This window comes from Oreochromis aureus, linkage group 3 (assembly GCF_013358895.1).
Source record: "Oreochromis aureus strain Israel breed Guangdong linkage group 3, ZZ_aureus, whole genome shotgun sequence".
NCBI classification, from domain to species: Eukaryota; Metazoa; Chordata; class Actinopteri; order Cichliformes; family Cichlidae; genus Oreochromis; species Oreochromis aureus.
Window position 1 is genome coordinate 75,947,483 of NC_052944.1, and position 14,800 is coordinate 75,962,282.

At 41.0% G+C, this 14,800-nt stretch overlaps 1 long non-coding RNA gene across 1 annotated transcript; it reads left to right on the forward strand.

Annotated features, from left to right (window-relative positions):
* Nucleotides 1–1,127: 1,127 nt before the first annotated feature.
* LOC120437636 lies at nucleotides 1,128–14,722 on the forward strand. The gene is made up of 3 exons (XR_005611308.1): nucleotides 1,128–1,270; nucleotides 10,502–10,607; nucleotides 14,663–14,722. It is a non-coding gene; the product is annotated as an uncharacterized LOC120437636 (long non-coding RNA).
* The last annotated feature ends 78 nt before the right edge of the window (nucleotides 14,723–14,800 follow it).

Consider the following 14,800-nt stretch of genomic DNA (forward strand, 5'->3'; position numbering starts at 1 on the left):
ACACTAAATCCTCCTTCTCTTGTGCTGTTTTGTAGCAGTGTATACACCTGAGACTGTCACCTGTCTGTCTGTCCTGCACTCTCTCTCTATTTCTTTCTCTCTGATTGTGGAATAAAAGTATGAACATATATTTATAAGTTACACTTGTGTTTGAATCCTGCAGCTTATCACACATTTGATTTCCATGTGTGACAACTGCAAGTGTCCAGAGTGAGGACACACTGAGGGACCCACTGCTGCACATCATCCGTGAGACCTGAAAATAAATGTTTGTTTCAGTTCTATGAAGCTTTGGGTATTTTTGGATTGGTAGCACTGCTGTGTTTGTTGCAGCAGTACTACTTTCTACCCAGTTTGACCCATTTAGCAGAAGTCAGCCTGTTTAAGGCTCTGATATCTATTCTGTGTGACTGAAAGCAGTTATGATGCTCGTATGATTTTCTCACCCAATAAAGGAATATTTAATATATCAGTCTACTCTTCATTTTATCAAAAACTGTTATCACAGTTCGTACATTTTCCTTTTTACACATATAAGTAAGCACTGAGGCAAATGTAATAATGCCAACATATTAAACGAACAATATTTGTTTCTTATGTATAATACATCTATACACTGTCAAAGATATTTGTCTTTGAGTGAAGATTTAAGGTGATTGGAAATATAAATAACTGCAACTTGAATAATAGTCTGACAATACATATAATATTGGCCATATTATATTTACATAACCACAGTGAGATGATTTCAGTGCCATGAACAACATTAGCTGATTGTTATTCACTAACTAATCTTGAAATGACTGTTCAGTACAGAAATGAAGCCCAACTATCATGTTTTACAGTCCCGTGGTCTCAGCCTCAGATACTCAACTAATCAAAGTGATGTCATGACAAACATGAAGGACCAACAAAACATTTTTACTCCTTCATTTCTGTCACACATTGTATGACACGTTTCTCGCGGTTAGTATCATGGTTGCTAGGCAACCTGAACAGCGCGTCGAAGGCTAGACCGTCCCATTTCACAAGCCTCTCACTTCCGCACGCGTAGTGCGTACTTCAAGCGTGCGCTGAGTCACGTGACAAACACAGCACCCGACCCGGGTAAAGGGGGCGGAGCAAAGTGTGTGTACAGGAGAGGAGTGGATAAGAGAGCTGCTTTTTCATGAAACGGGGGTAAAGTAGTAAACCTACAGGAACATATACCACTACCAACGTTTGGATATTTCTCTCTATAGTTTCTCTCGGTTCGTGGGCTCATCTAAAGGTAAGCACCGAGGTAACTTTAATGCGGGTTCAGTTTATGTTGAGTTTACCTCTGTTGAGAATAACAGATTGCTTGGTATACACTGGAGTTAGATTGTAGAGTTTGTGATTGCTTGCAACATTATGATATGGCGGTTGTTAAAGAATACATATAGAAAGAATACATATAGAAAAATAGTCTTTGAATATCAACGAAAGGATGGGGTGCAAGGTAGGAGAACAGCCAACCCCCACCCACAGGACAGGAAGCCACAGGTTCAAGCCTGGGAGAGGGCAACCCCAGGGTGAACAACAGAAAGAGTAGTGGAAACCTACTGAGAAGGGGTGCTAAAAAAGACGTCTGATTTTGGAAGTAAAAGTCTAGAACACCAGATAGCATCAGAAAGAGTCCGTGAAGTAGGCGTAATTTAACATGTCCTGGGTGAGGTCTCTTGCTGCTCAGTGTGCGCAGTGTGAGAGGCGGCATACAGTGCGATTTTGGGCTCATTTTGAGCCGATTTTTCAGTCGTGCGACTGTTTTGTTGATGGACCCGAGTTTGGCCTTCACCGTGTGTCGTGCATCGTGTAGTATACGTGGTCTAACGAGAAGCGATTAACACCTCACGACCAACTCCCGATCATCAATCGCTTGGTCGTGGTTTGAAATCCTCATGTCCTGAGGGTGTCACGGCAGTCTCTCACGCTGCGCACGCGCAAACACAGAAATGAAAGTGAAAAGAGCAGCATTTTGGCAAGCTCATCTGAGCCTTTTCGATGTAGCATTACAAAATTATCACGACCACAACAACCGTGAAAATAGTTGGATCTACATTGCTGCTCAATCACAGCTGCTTGATCAATGTTTTTCATTATCAATTTAGCAAAGTTGATGATGGTGGTGTGCGTGTCTGTGTGAGTGAAAGACAGACAGGGAGAGAAAACGACAGAATTTGCATTATAGCCTTAATTTTATGGACGCACAGTGTGAGCACTCAGGTCCCATCAGAGCATAGTGTGAGACCCTGCATGACCGACGAACTTCTAATCCCTGCAAGTCAATCGTGCAGTTTGAGCAAAACAGTGGCGTGTCTAGAAAGTTTTTGTTGGGGGGTCCAGGTAGGGGCACAGATTTGGAGAAGGGTGGCAGATGTAATTGGCAGATAATGTTAAAAAAAAATCTACCAACCGTTAACCATAATTCTATAACCCTATAAACCTAATAACTGAATGTGCTTTTAACTCTTATTAGAATGAGATTTTAACCACTACGGTGCAAAGTTTTTAGATACTGATAATGTACAAGAGATACAATCAGTGCTTTATCAGTGTTTATTCAGCATTCAAGGACAGCAATATTTGCATAGTATTTTTAATGACATATAGTGCACATATGTTTTGGGTAAAAACATTTTTGAATATTAAAATACAACATTTTTAACATACAATTGGCAAATTAGCCAATGCAAAACTTTATCTGCCTATTAAAAAAAAGAAGATAATCTTCTCACAAACTGGTGTTTGATTTTGAAACAGGAAAAAAGTGGGGAAACAAATTAAAAGACTAACATTTGAATAAAACCTGAAAGCAAGTAAATACTTTCTATGCTGCCTTATGGTAAACTTTGGTAATACTGATGTATAAAGAACAACACTAGCTGGTGATGAAATACAGTCAGCTGCCATGGTGACACTCCCAGTATTAACCTGCAGGGCTGGACTGGGACAAAAAAATTGGGCATTTTGACTAGAGACCAGCCCACCAGGTATTAAAGCCATAAAGCCTTTGAATGAAAACAAACGCTGTTGTGACAGTGATGTACACTGTCTTTTTGGTATATGTATGATTTCTATACAATTTACGTCAGATAAAAACTTTGTTTGCAAGATTCAGATAATTATTTATTAAAAGCTAGATATTTTAAATGAGAATAAGAAAAAGTATTTCTTTGTGCCCCCCTTTCCCTGTTAATGCCCTACATGGCCCCCCTGGCAAAACTTTGCTAGACCCGCCCCTGCACAGTTACCAGCTGTCAGCTACGTAGAAAAGGATCCTGGTGTTATTTGTCTCTCAGAAACAGTTCCTAACTTCCCTTCAACTTATTCATGTCACCTAAAAGGTAAACCTGTTTCTCCATCACATGTTCATCTCTGATGATTCAGTAAGGACATCTCCTGGTTTCATCTTCTTGTTTCCCTCTCACCACATATCCAGACCGACATCATGACCAGGAGCTTTTACAGCTGTGGCCCCAGCAAACATCAGCTGATACTAGAAATTAATATTAAATAAATTCTAACAACCAGTGGCGGTCCTAGCCTGTTTGGCGCCCTGGGCGAAAACTCCTCCTCTTCTTTTCTCTTTTTTCTAAACTGAGCACCTGATGGCTTTGAACTTTTCTTGTCCATCTTCCGTTGGTTTTAATTTTGCACTCCAGTATGAACACCCATCCCTCAACCAGAGGATCACCACAACATAATCTAACAGACCTACACCTTAGTTCACAGATTCACTTTGTCTAGGGTGCATTTCTGAGATTTCACACAACCCAGGATTCAAATCATGAATACATAATGGGCTTGGACTTACAACATTATGAATGAAATGTGCTCTATTTGGAAGCAGCAGGTCTCCCTCCCCTTTCGACGGGTTATGTGTGAGACTTTAAATCATCAAACTGTAAATTATAAATTTTAAATTGTTATTGAGCCCTTTACCCCTGGTCCTAAATTATATATTTATTTTCTTACTCTTCTTATATTTATTGTTCGTTTACTTGCACTGCTGTAACTGGAGCCTCGCTCCCTCGCCTCTATACTGGACTGTATGTAGCGGAGATGACAATAAAGTTTACTTTGACTTCAGCAGCGAGCAGGCGCACCGAGGGCTCTCGCGCTCACTTTTTTATAGAATTTCGAAAAAAACATCGCTACAAATTATAAGTCTGTATCATAATGTCTGGTGTTTTCGTGTTTGTTGGTTTGTTTTTATTTTATTTTGCGAGTTGGCTATTAGACGCTGCTCCAGCCAGCCAGAGAATCCCCCGCCACCCTGCCCTCTCCTCCCTGTACAGCAAGCAGCAGGCACACCTCACAAATGGAGGGCGCCCTTACTCCCAGCAAATGGGCGATAGAAAACCGATTGGTGCCTACGACATTCCCAATATGTGCTGGCTGCCGTCGGGGCAGCATGAGTACGAGCATTTTTTTTTTTTTTCCGATGCCCGTGATGCCGCCCCCCATCACAATGCTGCCCCGGGCAACCGCCCATGTCGCCCGTATCTAAAACCGCTACTGCTAACAACAGCTAATCAAGCTTAAACGTGCTGCTGTTGTTTAGCGCAACCTCCGCTGGTTTCCTCTTTCTGGCGCAAAATGGGCGATAAACAAACAAGAGAGAAAAGCCGATCAGCTCATCATTGATCAGTTTCATGATTGAAGTAGGAACAGGAGAGAGAGGGGGGAGAATGAGAGAAGAAGAGGCAGCTGTGCAGGGTAATGACAGAATAACTCCAATTTCATTCTAGCTGAAGTACGGGACAAACTGCGTCTCTTCTGAGTAGGGCTGCCACAAACAATTATTTTGATAGTCGACTAGTCACCGATTATTTTTGCGATTAGTCGACTAATCAGATCATGCATCCGTTGGACGAAAAACGTACAGCTTATTGCACCAGCATGCATCTGCTCTTATATAACTATCATTAGCTTACAGCTTTAAGTGTTTAAGATATGTGCTAACTAAAAATAAAGACAAGATGATAGTTTATTAAATTTTAATTAAATTTGCAGATTGTTTCGATGAAGTTTAATAAACTCCTTGCTATCTAAAATATAACAGGACACCGGAGTATATTCTGGAGCATCTCACTTCTGATAACCAGTTGACTGCGTGACGTTTATTCAGCTGTGTAAAAACTATAACTTTAATCTCAGCCAAACCGATTTACTCAGGAACAAATTAAATACTAAAAAAGCCAAACAATAATTTTTTTAAGTTATCTAAGTGACTTATGTATGTTAAAGCTGAGTAGCGAAAGACGGTGGTGGGTTTGAAAGCGATTTGCGATTTGAGTCTGGTGTTCTCACGGGCGCTAGTGAGCCTTGCCCCTGGCTAGCTATTGAGCTAGTAGTTAACAGACGTCTCCGAAAATGTCGGAGCGCTTTTGAAAATATGTGGTGTCTTGATAAACTGAGCTACGGTGGCCCTGAAGTGCAAACCACAAAAACAAATCACAAAACGCACAACAAATTGAAAAGCGCAAAAACAAATTGAAAAGCGCAACAACAAATCACTTAACGCAAAAAAAAAAATTGAAAAGGCGCAAAACAAATTCACTTAACGCAAAAACAAATTGAAAAGCGCAAAAACAAATTGAAAAGCGCAACAACAAATCACTTAACGCAAAAACAAATTGAAAAGCGCAAAAACAAATTCACTTAACGCAAAAACAAATTGAAAAGTGCAAAAACAAATTGAAAAGCGCAAAAACAAATCTCTTAACGCAAAAACAAATTGAAAAGCGCAACAACAAATCACTTAACGCAAAAACAAATTGAAAAGCGCAAAAACAAATTCACTTAACGCAAAAACAAATTGAAAAGTGCAAAAACAAATCACAAAACGCACAACAAATTGAAAAGCGCAACAACAAATCACAAAACGCAAAAACAAAAACCAAACCGGAAGAGGTAGGTACCAATGCTGCAACAACAGGCATCACTGATTGGATGATGGATCCGGTAGCCTTTTGAACCGGAAGTTGTTCTGCCGAACGTGGTTATGAGAAAGAGCAGTCAACGGCTGTATCCCAATTCAGGGTCTGCAGCCTTAAAGTACGCAGCCTCAACGATCCTCAAGGGCCACGTACTTAAAAACGCTAAGGCCGGAAGTGCGAGGCTTGTGAAATGAGACGGTCTAGCCTCCGTTGCGCTGCCCAGGTTGCCTAGCAACCATAACACCAACCGCTGGAAACGTTTCATACAGCTTTGACGGAAATGAAGGAGAACATATTTTGTTCGTGTGTTTGTTTCTACACGAGCTTTGTGTAATTTAATACGTATCTGAGGCTGAGACCACAGGACTGTAAAATATGATTGCTGGCTTTCATATCTGTACTGAACAGTCATTTAAGATTAGCTAGTAAATAACAATTAGCTAATGTTGTTCATGAGACTAAAGTCAGTGTAAATATGATATGGCCAATATCATAGTTATTATATTAATCACAAGTTATTACAGCAGTGAGTTTGAACTCTCAAATCAAATCACTTCTATTGTCACATCACATGTGCAGGTACACTGGTACAGCACATGTGAGTGAAATTCATGTGAGTGAACTCTGTGTCTAATACTGAGCTTCAGTAAAGATTCAAGTTGCAGTTATTTATATGTCCTATCACCTTAAATCTTCACTCAAAGACACTCAAGTATCTTTGACAGTGTATATGTAGATGTATCATATATAAGAGACAAATATTGTCCGTGTAATATGTTGGCATTACTAAATTTGGCTCAATGCTTACATATATGTGTAAAAAGAAAATGTACGAGCTGTGATAACTGTCTGATAGAATGAAGAGTAGACTGATATATTAAATATCCCTTTATTGGGTGAGAAAATCAGAGCATGTCATAACTGCTTTAAGTCATACAGAATAGATATCAGAGCCATAAACAGGCCGACTTCTGCTAAATGGGTCAAACTGGGCAGGAAGTATACTAACACATAACATCCTTATAGAATATGATGTAACACTATAGATCAACTTACCTCAGAATATATAAAGCATATAAACAATTACAGCAATATGATGCAACAAACACAGCAGTGCTACTAATCCAAAATACTCAAAGCTTCATAGAACTGAAACAAACATTTATTTTTAGCTCCATTCTGCTGCTGATACATACTTTAGGTTTCTGAATATTAAACTTGTTGCTGCCTTTCATAGTGTGTAACTTGAAGGCCCTGAGTACTTTCTCCCACACTGAAAACACTGGGATGATAACATTATTTGAACATTACCTAATAAGACTGATTCAGGACAGACAGTTAGTTATTTTAAACTTTCCTAGCAGTCCTTCACAAACAGGGAACAGTCTGTCTATTCTCTCCATCTGTCAGCTGCTGCTGGCTCTTCCTCCTCCTCTTCCTCACACACTGCTGAGTTTGTCCTGGTGGATCATCAGGGTGCAAAGCCTCACAGATGATGTGCAGCAGTGGGTCCCTCAGTCTGTCCTCACTCTGGACACTTTCAGTTGTCACACATGGAAATCAAATGTGTGATAAGCTGCAGGATTCAAACACAAGTGTAACTTATAAATACATGTTCATACTTTTATTCCACAATCAGAGAGAAAGAAACAGAGAGCGAGTGCAGGACAGACAGACAGGTGACAGTCTCAGGTGTATACACTGCTACAAAACAGCACAAGAGGATTTAGTGTTTGTGTTATTATGAGTGCTAAACAAGAAGAGTTCCCAGATGGTCCAGTGGACACATGTGTGACTCCTGTGATTAAAGCATCTTTCTTTCAGCTTAACGAGTGAACCGTCAGCTCGTTCAAACACACGTTAAAGTCCGTTTGGCTCGACACCACCGAACAGAGGCAGCAATATAACATAGCTAACATTAACAGTGCAGTGAATCCTGCTTGTGCCGTCATATTCAGGACTGCAAACCGAGCAGCATCACTGACTTTCAGCTTGTTGTGTTTGTGGATATATGACTGACTTTAATTATCCATAAAATCATCACATTCTCTGTAAGATTAAGGTCAACTATTGTATTATTATATTTTAAATGCTTTAAAACAAAGTAAACGCTGAAAGTACAAACATCGCTAATGGCAAATAACTTTGCCGACATGTGGCCAACAGTAGTGTTTTAATGTTCCTCATTATTAAACATTTGCACATAAAAAGTGACATCATATTCAGTACTTACGCTTAACAGTTTACTCTTGACCGCTACGCTTCTGCCGTCTGCGGCAAAATTATCCACAGTGACTGCTGCGCTATAAATTGTGGGATATGTTGGGCCACAAGTCTACACCGCCACAGCCTTAAAATTCAGGGAAATGAAGGTCGAATTTGAGGGCCGCGTTTGAGCAGCCTTTGAATTGGGACAGCCTTGACGCGCCGCTGTGACGTGTCGGCCTAAAAATGCAGCCTTTAAGGCTGCAGACCCTGAATTGGGATACAGCCAACATGTTTTGTCCAAGTTGTGGAAAAAAGTTGGTAGAGCAGTCACCAAACTTCCAAACAGAACAACTTCCGGTTCAAAAGGCTACCGGATCCATCATCCAATCAGTGATGCCTGTTGTTGCAGCATTGGTACCTACCTCTTCCGGTTTGGTTTTTGTTTTTGCGCTTTTCAATTTGTTTTTGCGTTAAGTGATTTGTTGTTGCGCTTTTCAATTTGTTTTTGCGTTAAGAGATTTGTTTTTGCGCTTTTCAATTTGTTTTTGCGCTTTTCAATTTGTTGTGCGTTTTGTGATTTGTTTTTGCGCTTTTCAATTTGTTTTTGCGCTTTTCAATTTGTTTTTGCGCTTTTCAATTTGTTGTGCGTTTTGTGATTTGTTTTTGTGGTTTGCACTTCAGGGCCACCGTACTGAGCAGATATTTGAGGTTTACACAGTTACATTCTCGCCTGAAAATATGTTAAACGTTTATTTTGTGACCCAGAAAGAATAATAACAGTAATATTAAAACTAACTAGCTGCCGCCATTGTTGGAAACTGAGCTGGGCTGCGCTATGAATCTGGGACAGAGCTACTTCTTCTTCTTCGGGGTTTAATGGGAGCTGGCATCCTTGTACATGCAGTGCTGCCATCTTCTGTTTCAGTCCGTTATTACACTCTTAAATCCTACTACTTATTCCTGCGTCTTTTGTGATCTTACAAAGCTTCAAACTACGCGTTGACTATTAAATCAGTCGTCGACGATTTTGATAGTCGACTAATCGTGGCAGCCCTACTTCTGAGCTCAATACGAAACGTGTAATATTTTATCTGAATGCAGGACATTCCATTTTTTACAGGACGGTTGGCAACTCTACTAACTAACCTTATGAATAAAAAAAAATTCAACATCAGTAACATCATAGCACCCACCCAGCTGTATAGAAACTCCGTCATGCTAGCTAGCAAAGCTATTATGAGTTATTGTAACTGACTGTAAAAAGTCAGCACAACGAAAATAAACTCCACCTAAACTTGGTTTATATCTGACCCAGATAGACTGCAGGTTATAACTTCTTATCTGAAGCTCAGTTCACCTGACACTCGGACTGGCGGTTGCCTCGGGTCTCTCCTCCTCCTGCCTCCCCTTCCCTCATCCACCTGCTGGCCTCTGTGGAAGCTCCACGATAGCCACCACCAACCAACTGAGTTATTTTTACACATCGGCCAGCATCTGGCCAATCCACCACCTCTCATTGTTCATGCCGTTACAAAAGAAATAAATAAATAAGTCATCAGCCCACCAGGCAAATGCCCGGTATGCCCGATGGCCAGTCCAGCTATGTTAACCCCCCCCCCCAACCAGACTGGCCACCCCAGGTGCCACCCCGAAGCTAAAACAATAAAATTCAATAAAATATCAAATATCAAACCGCTGGACACGCCACTGGAGCAAAAGCAAAAGTGTAAAAGTGATCGTACCTCCTGTGGCTAGGTGCTGTGGAGGTTCACTTCGTCTTGACCCCACAGATTCTTTTGATATCCCAGCTGGAGAAGAAGGCTCAGATGAGACTGAAGTATTTTTCATCAAAACTTTATTACCAATGCGCATTGATCCCACTAGATGCGGTCACAGCAAACACCAAGTGGATCTGAGGTGTACTTCTCATACACACACCTTTATATCCCAATTCAGGGTCTGCAGCCTTGGAGGACGCGCTTTATGTGGGCCTCGTCCTCGAAGACCAGAAGAATTGTTAAATTGAATGGTCTGGCCTCTGTGGCGTTGCTCAGGTTGCCTAGCAACCATGATACTAACCGCTGAAAACATTTCATACAGGGTGTAGCATTCCCTGGGTAAAGGCGGTGATATGCAAGGGGGGGTCAGTGGCTTTTTCCCTTTCAAGTTCTTGTATGCAACTGATGACTTTGTTTTTGTAGTTGCTACTGAGGTTTTACCTTGAAGCTTCATAGGTATTGTTGTCACTGAGGAGTGTAGTAATGTTTATTTGCCCTGCTTCTTTTTGTCAGGGATAAAATAGATATATATATATACTTTTTGTGTCCCAGCTGAGTAACAGGAGGAAAAGAGTCTGGTAGAGCAACAGAGGAACAATTTCAGCCATTTGGACTCAGCTCAGCCACTACAGAGGAAAGAATGACTTCAACACAAAAGGTGAGAAAAGTATCACAGTTACACTGTTATTGAAACTGTGTGCACAGCTGGTTGGTTTTTAAAACATTGGTTAACCAAGCTTTAGGCTACGTCCATACTAATGCATTTTCGTTTGAAAACACATAGTTTTCGTTCATCCTAGTGCAAAGACAAGTGAAAGCGGAAAAAAAGAACAAGCATGCATGTAGGGGTGGGCAATATAAACGATATACGATAGAAACAATATAAATTTGGCCAACGATAGAGATTTTGACTATATCACTCTATCGCGATAGTGCATGTTGATGATGTCATCAAGCTGCGCCTGTTTTGGTCGAAAGCATCGCAGCGGCTAAAACCATTATCATCTGCAAATTATGCCGGGCGACAGTCATAGCAAAGAGGCGAAGCACTTTGAAATATGGGAAAAGCCAAAAACTGCGCTTCCTCCACTCCCGTAACATTGATTCATTAATTTGTCCCTAACCACCAGAACTTTTATCGAGTGGAAAAAAAGTTGGCATTCACCCTCCAGCTTCACTGTGCTAATGTTATGCTAACATAGCTGTGTCGCTAGCAATCACGTAGCACAACATTATATACCATGTAGTCCAGCTGTACGTTTTAATTAGTTTCAAAAATCTCTGTCAGAACATGGTATGAAATGTTTAGGTGGAAACTAGCGAGCTAACTTCCTGTTAACTTCTAACTCCGTTAAATTTAATAAATTTTGTTTTCACGGATGCATGGATGTTAAACTTAATTGTTACACCCGATAAAGCAGCAACTCTACAGTTCGCATACCGCCACAACAGGTCCACTGATGATGCCATAGCCCTGACACTCCATGCTGCCCTGTCACACCTGGAGAAGAGAGACACGTATGTGAGAATGCTGTTTGTAGATTACAGCTCAGCATTCAACACCATCATTCCCTCGAAGCTGGACAGGAAACTGCAGGATCTAGGACTGAGCAGCTCCCTCTGCAGCTGGATCCTTAACTTCCTGTCTGACAGACGCCAAGTGGTCAGACTGGGCAGCACCACCTCATCCCCATCACACTGAACACTGGTGCTCCACAGGGTGTGTACTGAGCCCTCTCCTGTACTCACTCTACACCTCGACTGCACGGCCACTAAAAACTCCAACATCATTGTGAAGTTTGCGGACGACACTACAGTGGTGGGTCTTATCACCAACGGTGATGAGACGGCCTACAGGGAGGAGGTCAGTGCCCTGACCCACTGGTGTCAAGACAACCATCTCACCCTCAACGTCGCAAAGACAAAGGAGTTGATAGTGGACTTCCGGAGGTGCAGAGGAGTACACACCCCATCACCATCAACGGGCCGCTGTGGAGAGTGAGCAGCTTCCGCTTCCTTGGTGTACATCTGGCTGAGGATCTTACGTGGTCAGTACACATAGACAAAACAGTGAAGAAGGCGCAGCAGCGCCTCTTCTTTCTCAGGAGACTGAAAAGATTCGGCATGAGCCCCGCATCCTCAGGACCTTCTATCGCTGTGCCATTGAGAGCATCCTCACTGGATGCATCACCACCTGGTATGGCAACAGCACACGCCTACAACCGCAAAGCTCTCCAGAGAGTAGTGCGGTGTGCTGAACGGATAATTGGAGGTGAGCTTCCCTCCTCCAAGACATCTACAGGAAGCGGTGCCTGAGGAAAGCGGGAGGATCATCAAGGACTCCAGTCACCCCAGCCACAAACTGTTCAGACTACTTCCATCAGGAAGGAGGTTCTGCAGCATCCGGTCCCGTACCAGCAGACTGAGAGACAGCTTTTTCCACCAGGCCATCAGACTGCTGAACACGCCATAGACACCTCACCCTCACTACTGGAACTTCAACATTATGCACTCCATACTGTACATTAATGCCACTGTTTTGCACATACCAACCTCTGTATATTTTATATATCTTATTTTATTGTTTACTTTATTTCATTTGTAAAACATGTATATACACACTATATACACACACACACACACACACGTAGAAAAACATATTTAGTACACACGTTCAGTAATGTATATACCTTTATATATTGTACACATATTTATTACTTTTTAGATTAGCCATTTTTATATTTGCTTGTTTTACGTTATTGTATTTTTGCACAACTCTGTTGCTTGAGAAGCTCGCACACAAGAATTTCACTCACATGTACTGTACCAGTGTACCTGCACATGTGACGTGACAATAAAAGTGATTTGATTTGACATTGATGATTTAATTAAAGATGAAAGAATTTAGACCGTTTTTAGCTCTTAGTGTTCGTTTGACATTGTGACCTGAAGAGGGTGGAGTTTTGGACCCAGATTACTCCGCGGAGCTCACTACGGCAGCCGTAATGCTCTGACAATCCATCAAGCAGTGCGGCTTACCAAAGTTGTACTAAAACATTTTTAACAGATTTCTGCACGCCAAAATCGGTTTGAGGTCAGTAAGCACAACCAGAATTCATACATAAGGCACACTCTCGATTTTTGAGAAAATTAAAGGATTTTAAGTGTGCCTTATAGTGTGGAAAATACATTATACAGAAGAAAATAATATATCGCGATATATATCATTACCGCACGTGCTTCAAATTATATCGCAATATGGATTTTAGGCCATATCGCCCAGCCCCACACGTATGCTACAAACTTTACCCGAGTCATTTAGACAGCTGTTAGCACAAGATTTTACTTATGGGGACCTGATATGTTTAATATACTGCTGAGAATATACCCCAGAAGAAGCGTATAGTATTTTGGAAGGAGCCATTTCTCTGTTATAAACTGTCAGATAGATTTATTTTACTTTTTAATTATTTTGTTGCTTCAGCAACATTACATTTAAAAACTGTACTTTTGAGTTAAAATATATATTTATAATTTTAATAAATGAAAAATTAAAAAGGCATGAACATTTTTTGTATCGAAAAAATATCAAACCGTGACACCAAAGTATCGAACCGAACCGTGAATTTTGTGTATCGTTGCACCCCTAGTAAATACATACTTCTTGTTCATGTTTTACTATTGAAAAATACACTTATTAGCCATATGTGAAACTAAAACCTTTATGTGAAATACAAACATCTGTCAGAAAACAACAAGATGAGAAAAAGGGCTGTTACCATAAATGGCCATGAAACAGATTTAACACAGATAATTACTCTTCCATGCCCGCTTCTTTTTCCGCAGTCTACTGCGTGCCTGTATTTGAGCCTTCAATTTTGTCGTAATTACTAGTTTTGTGAGGTCGTCCTGTGGGGGTAGGCCATGTTGTCTGCAGCATACTGACCATTGGGGCGGTCCAATATTTCGGCGTATGTGTTCTGGATCGTCTCCCAGTCAATGTTCTTCCTTGCTTTGGAAACCTTGTACACGTTGGTGACTCGGAGCAGCAACTCCACCTCATAATCAGTCCACTTGAGAAATTCGGTGTTTTGTCTCGCCATTTCACCGCCACTTTTCAAAGAGCCAGAATGTAAATAAACGGTAGAGGGAAATGACGCAGGTCGAGTCATCTTGCGTTTCACGCATGCGCGGAACTTCAACGTCAGGGTTTTTGGTCGTTTTAGTGTGAGCCCGCAACTCTTTGAAAAAGACTGAAAGTGCTAGTGTGAATGCGGAGCGTTTTCAGACAAAAACACCTATTTCAAATCTATCCGGGCTAGTGTGGACGCAGCCTTATGTTTTCCATCCATATATGGCTCCTCCATATATACAGAATCTACATTTACAAACAAAAACCACAGAAGTTACAAGAAAATACAAAGAACATATTTTATCAGCACACACTGAAAAAACAATATCATTAGTTAGACTCAAAAAAATTTTATGAAGTAAAAGATTTTCTCCACTGATCAATATTTCTTCAATAATGTCATTTAAATTACAACTCTCATTGTAGCACATCATTGTAATGTCATACTGTCACCAGAAGGTGGTGCTCACACACCTACAATGTGTTTGTTGACATATTTAATTCCACTAATGGAGGGAGTTTCAGTTTGTTCCATGACTGCATTTCACTCACTGCCTCTGTTTGTATCTCTGTCACTGCAGGACCAACGTGGAGCGAGAAGTCAGTGCTCTCAGGAGGCTGACAAACCTCACAGAAGAAAGGGAGAGAAAACATACAGCTGTGATAACTGTGGGAAGGATTTTATGCGGGGTGGAGACTTAAAAAGACACCAACTCATC